The sequence below is a fragment of the Periplaneta americana genome, chromosome 16 (genome assembly GCF_040183065.1).
Source record: "Periplaneta americana isolate PAMFEO1 chromosome 16, P.americana_PAMFEO1_priV1, whole genome shotgun sequence".
NCBI lineage: Eukaryota > Metazoa > Arthropoda > Insecta > Blattodea > Blattidae > Periplaneta > Periplaneta americana.
The window spans coordinates 49,931,847-49,938,800 of record NC_091132.1 but is presented as its reverse complement, the minus strand read 5'-3'; the positions used below and the strand labels follow the sequence as shown (position 1 = coordinate 49,938,800).

General features: G+C 39.4%; 1 long non-coding RNA gene across 1 annotated transcript in view; it reads left to right on the top strand.

Annotated features, from left to right (window-relative positions):
- Positions 1 to 6,954, top strand: part of LOC138716237 (uncharacterized) — a 610,264-nt gene that overhangs the window by 439,976 nt on the left and 163,334 nt on the right. The window lies entirely within an intron of this gene.

Below are 6,954 nucleotides of genomic sequence, written 5' to 3'. Positions count from 1 at the left end.
AGTTCCTAAAAGGCGACAATTCGCATGATGCCTACGTTTACTCTACCGCGTATTCCTCGATGGTTTTTTTGGGTTATTTTACGACGCTGTACCAACATCTTGGTTATTTAGCGTCTGAATAATATGAAGGAGATAATGCCGGTGAAATGAGTCCGGGGTCCAGCACCGAAAGTTACCCAGCATTTGCTCCTATTGGGTTGAGGGAAAACCCCGGAAAAAACCTTAACCAAGTAACTCCTCGATGGTCAAGTGGTTACAAACAACGTATTCCGAATCTCACCGGACCGGTGGAAAACAATGACGTCACGCTGCAGCGAATTAGGAACAAAACTGCTGGAAGGATTGATGGCTGTCATGGCGACTGTATAAGTTGTTGTCTGTGCTACGCTAGCAAAATTTTGCGAAATGTCCGTACTGCCATCTCGTTCAGAGAAAAGAGAGCATAAACAATTTATTCCTTGGACCAGTAGTAATAACTGGTCCGTTGTCATGTTCGCTCATAAGCCATTAACATATTGTTTTTACGTTGTGCTCATTACAAACACTACAGTTAAAATAAATTATTATTATTATTATTATTATTATTATTATTATTATTATTATTATTATTATTATTATTATTATAGCAGAACTAAAGCAGAACACACCGCCATGACACAACAGTGCACGATGTCATTCGTCTGCTAATTAACGCCCTATACAATAACCAATCAGATTCACTGATGGCGGCTGATGGAGACTGCCACCACCTCTGCAAGCAGATGGCACCGGTGCGACACCGGTGGAGCATTAATGACGTCATCGGTGGAATTCGGAACACCGTGATGCCATCGGATTGCTCACTGGTGAGATTCGGAGTACGCTCTTCCGAATCTCAGCGCTGAGCAATCCGATGTCATCACGGTGTTCCGAATTTCAACGATGACTTCACTGATGCACCACCGCTGTCGCGCCGGTTCCATCAGCTTGCAGAGGTGGTGGCACTGTCGGCGTAGTCGGTATAGCGCTGGCCTTCTGTGCTCGAGGTTGCGGGTTCAATCTCGGCCTAGGTCGATGGCACTTAAGTGTGTTTAAATACGACAATTGGCCACCGGCGTGGATCAGTCGGTTAAGACGCTTGCCTCCCGATCTGAAGTTGCGCTCGGGCGCGGGTTCGATCCCCGCTTGGGCTGATTACCTGTTTGGGTTTTCCCCAACCGAAAGGTGAATGCCAGCTAATCTATGGCGAATCCTCGGCCTCATCTCGCCAAATACCATCTCGCTATCACCAATCTCATCGACGCTAAATAACCTCGTAGTTGATATAGCGTCATTAAATAACCAAATAAAAGAATTCGACAAGGTTAATGCCCTGCGGGACAAAATTCCGGCATACCGGCGACGCTGATATAATCTTTGCAGATGCGAGCGTCGTTAAATAAAACATAATTTTTAGTATTCATCAGCCGCCGTCAGTGAATCTGATTGGTTCTTGTACAGGGCGGGAATTACTTATTTTATTGGGTTATTTTACGACGCTTTATCAACATCTAGTTATTTAGCGTCTGAATGATATGAAGGTGATAATGCCGGTGAAATGAGTCCGGGGTCCAACACCGAAAGTTACCCAGCATATGCTCGTATTGGTTTGAGGGAAAACCCCGGAAAAAACCTCAACCAGGTAACTTGTCCCGACCGGGATTCGAACCCGGGCCACCTGGTTTCGCAGCCAGACGCGCTGACCGTTACTCCACAGGTGTGGACGGCGGGAATTAGCAGACGAATGACATCGTGCACTGTTGTGTCATGGCGGTGTGTTGTGCTGTATTATTTGTAATGACCACAACAGAAAGAAAATATGTTAATGGCTTATGAACGAACATGTCAACGGACCAGTTATTACTACCGCTTCAAGAAATAAATTGTTTATTCTCTCTTTTCTTCGAACGAGATGACAGTATGGAAATTTCGCAAAATCTTGCTATTGTAGCACATACAACAACTTGTACAGCCGCCATGATAGCCATTGAATCTTCCAGCAGTTCTGTTCCCATTTCGCTGCAGCGTGACGTCATTGACGTCCACCGGTCCGGTAGATTCGAAATACGCTGATTGTTAGCCGTGGATTCCATTTACTGTGGCTTCCGAGGGGAAATATGTAAAACTGATAATCGCGTGATATTAATGTACGGGACATGGAAGAACCCTTTCCCAGATTGAGAGCTGCAGACAAATTTTCTCGCCCATATTGAATTTTGATTATGAATAACCTCTACAACTTAAAATGTTAAATCTACTACTATTACTACCGCTATGGAATGCCCGCTGGTTCGAGTCCCGATGAGGGAAGATATTTCCTAATGAAATTTCGGCCAGTGTATGGGACCGGTGCCCACACCCAGCATAGTCATACACATGGGTAGCGAAGATAGGTAGCGACATCGGGTTACGAATGCCAGCTATAATGGCTGGGGAGGGGGCGCCATAGTGCTAACGTGATACCTCCATTCTGGTTGGATGTTCGTCCACCTCTGCTTCGGCAAGTGGGCGTGAGGCCAGCAGCCGGCTGGTCGGTCTGGGCTCTTAAAGGACTGTAGCGCCACGGAAGAACTACTACTACTACTACTACTACTACTGCTGCTGCTACTACTACTACTACTACTAACCGTGTCGAACTCAAAGGCTAGAGCGCTAGTCTTCCATCAAGGCGGTCAGATCTGTTCCACGCTAAACTAAATTCAAATTACCTCTCGCATTGTAATTGTCTACATCATTCACTGCTATAGGACCCGCAAGTACGGATTATCGACGGAAGGAATGCGAATCAAACACTGCGATAAGATAGAGCGGGTGGTAGGAAAGGTTACGTGATATTCAAGAGTATAGTCGGAAGAGAAATGACATCGATAGAATCAGTCTTGCGTTGTGATAGTTAATATTACGACTTTACTTTGTTCCATTGCATGCGAATACGTGTCTTGTATCGCACGGTATTATTATTTCATTCGTAAACATATGTTGCGCGTTTAATTAACTTCGAATTTTTCTCTTGCTACGTTCTTTATTTCCACAGCGATGTCCTCATATGTTCATCTTCTTGGAAGAGACAGTACTTCCATCGGCTCGCATCTCACCTCCCTCGGCGTGCCAACATACACACGTCAAAACAGACAGCAACGCCATCATTGCTTTTCGGTAATCGTTTCTTGCGCGAGCTATAATTTCTTATATCAACATCTAATAAGGAGATAAAATGCAGGCAAAAACATAGAGAGAAGAGTGTGTTAATGCCTTTAAATGTTTAAACATTTGTTTACAATCTCTTAAGGATCACACCCTTTAATGATACGCAGTGATTTATCCACGAGAGAAGCTATGTTTCTTTAATGAGGCACTATACAATTTTGAGGGTTATACCGCGTTGAGAAGTTTGATTTCATAATGTGTGTCGTGTGCAATACTTCGCAAATAACTGACCACGAGAAGGAATCTTGAATGGCAACTGAAGTGGAACTATTAGAAGAATAGCAAGGGCACCACGTATAGGCTATTGTGTAAGTCGCACATGTAATTGTTAGGCTCCTGTGTGTATGTATAGCAGGTTACATTCTCTTTACGACCTCTTACCTTCAAAATTATTTCAAGTATCTCAATGAGGCGGTAAAAATCCGATAAAGGTAAACGGTCAATTTGGCCTGGAGGTCACATAGTTCAAATCAGGTCCAGGGTCTCATGCAAGGGACTAATGCACGCAATCTTCTCTACTTGCAACTTTCTTTCCACTTTGCTCTTTTAAATAATTCGATGCTTTGGCTAATGGTCTGTCTTTAAATAATTCCGCCTGTATTTTTTTATTGGATATATTATATTTCCTACATTACGCCTGTAATTCGTTTATGGATTCATTAATTTTATTATCCAGTTTATAATTTCTTCATGTCATTGGTAATTCTTTTATCCAGTTTGCAATTACTCCTTACGCAGTTTGCAATTACTCCTTACGCAGTTTGCAATTCGTTTATCCAGTTTGCAATTCTTTTATCCAGTATTCAGTTCGTTTATCTCGTTTGTAATTAGTTTATTTCGTGTGTAATTCATTTGTCCCGATTGTAATTCCTTTATCCCGTTTGTAATTCGTTAATGCCGTTTTTAATTCGTTTATCCCATTTGTAATTTGTTAATTCCGTTTCAAATTTGTTAGCTCCGTTCGTAAGTCATTAATCTGCTTTGTTATTAGTTCATTCCGTTTGTGATTCGCTTATCTGGTTTGTAATTCGTTTATATCTTCTGCAATTCACTTATCGAGTTAGTTATTCTATTACCCAATTTGTTGTTATTTTATATCGTTTCTAATTCCCTTATCCAGTTTGTAATTCGTTTATCCCGTTTATAAGTCTACCTCGCTTCGATTATTGCGACGTACTGTTCAGTGATCTCAGAATTGATTCCTCTCAAAAACTACAGCGTGTTCATAACGCGTGCGTCCGCTTCATTTGTAGCGTTCGACATTATGATAATATCTCACCTTTCGAGGAGTTATCATGGCTTAGGTTACATGGGAGGAGAAATTTGTATTCTTTTTCTCTCTTATATCAAATTATGCACACTTCATCCCTCCCTTATTTATTCGCCCGTTTCAATACTCTCTCTCGCCATCATAACTCTAAAAAGTCTTTTCTAGGTCCTTAAATACTATTCTTCTTTAGGTATCTTTCGCCGATTGTTCGTAGCAGTCCAATTGCATCTCTCGTACTTTTCCCTTCCTGAAGCCAAACTGCTCTTCTTCCAACTGTTCTTCCCTCTTAGAATATAAACGTCGATTCAGTATTCGCAAGACAATCTTCACCGAGTGTGATATCAGGCTGATAGTTCTCAACTCGTTACATTTATTGGCATTATTTCTTTTCGGTATTGACAGCAACACACTCTGTGTAAAATTTTCAGGCTCTTCGCTTTCGTTTTTTTTTAAATATATAATGATGGACATTATCCCCTATAAAATAGCGTTGAACTTGAATTTGAATAACGTTCTCATCGGGATTTTGGCAGATGTGTTTAACAGGTTTTGTGTTTGCTCATTTCTCATCAGGTAAACTTGTAGGTCATGTATGAACACTTTCTCTTAGACATTCTTAATGATATTGAATTGCTATTGATAGATCTTCTTCTTCTTTTCTGCATGGCTTAGGCAAAATTCTTGTTCCGTCTTCGTACCCAGAGTTGTTCCCAATTTTTGCTAGGTCTTCCAGAGCCTCTTCTTCCATATGGTTTATAGGATACCATCTTCTTTCATCTGCTCTTCTTTCATTCTATTTATATGTTCTCTCCAGTACTTTCGATGTTGATCTACCTCTAGATAGATAATACATTTTACAATTCCTAGCAGAAACTGTCTCCTTAAATTGTAAGACCTGAAATCTTTGAATTTATGATGAAATGATAAATACAGAAATTCACAAAGTTTCGAAGTTTAGTCTTCAGGTAAACAAAATAATGATCGAGAAGGACATCCTACACGTTGAAGCCATTCAATTGGATTTAGCAGTTTGTGACTAATATATTTTTACTCACTCAAGAATAGCAAAATCATCTTTATTGATTTCATTTACCATAGCAATAATAATGAAACAAATGAAAAAGAAGTATCTATAAAAATAAAACATTTCTTCTTGATTTTTAAATGACTCTTTATCTCTTCTAATGTGAAAATCTTGTATGAAGATAATCTTACGTTATTAGAGTACAATCGTGCATCTTTCATACACGGGAATTCTTAATGATCTCACGTCGGAACCTCCCCTCAACCAGTGCATATAATTACTCGTAGATTACTACAGCACATAGGCAGCAAACAAATACAATTTGAATGAAAGTTTTTTTTAATTGAGTAGTACCCAGCCTTCAGCAGATAGTGCTAAACCAGCTGGTAAAGTGATTGATCGTATAGGTCATTTGTTCATATCAAATGACAGCGTAGCCATTAACTTCGAATGATACGAGTATAACCTTTTTCCTCTACAACAATTTTATGTTTTCAACGCAGTTTCTTTCATTTTAACAGTCGAAGTTGTAGTTCCTTGCTCGGATAACCTTCGGAATCATTCTCTTTACAAACAAAACATATGACGCAATAAGCAAATCGTGCCTGACTTTTAGGTTGAATTTCAGGACAGTTGAAGTTCATTGTCATCAACGGAAACTAACACTGTGTTTATAAATTCTGCTGCATTACCTTGGATGTATTCTTACACAAATGCCAAGGAACATCCTCTCCAGTTTGGGCTTCGATTAACGTCGTGTTGAACTGTTTGTTCAAAGTCAAAAGGACAACCAACGAATCGTGTCAGTTTCCTGAAATGCTTGGATTCTTCTGTACCGTCTAATTGGTGTCATTATCACGAAAGTTACCAAGAGTTCAAAGAATAGCGTTATAAAATACTTAATGAGGACATTTTCTGTGTAAATTTCAGAAAAATGTTTCGCAAAAAATTAAGGGATTTCTTTGTATTATTATAGTGATGAACAGTCTAGATAAGCTTTATTATACGATCATAAAATTTTGGTTGGTTAGTTTCTTATTCCATATGTGCTAGATTATGACATTTCTGGAGATCGAGAGATTACCTCATTTCTTATAAAGCATAAAAATTCGGTGTCTATGAATACAGAGCAAATTTTCTCATTACTCGAGAAAAGCAAAATATGAAATTTCATATTCTAATCTAAACCATTCACGCTAGCGTTATGGGAACAAGGATATTTACAATTCATGTTGTGTAGAATGCAATTAACGCCAAACATTTTCATATCCCGTAATATTTTAGTAAAATTTTCATATTACTTAAAAATCTTAATATTTTTCCATATTTTGTAAGATTTATCCCGCCACCGTAAATATTTCTGTAACTGCCTCTGAACCGGACTTTCCAGACATTATAAGGAGACAATAGAGATGTTTTTTTTAGGAAACACATG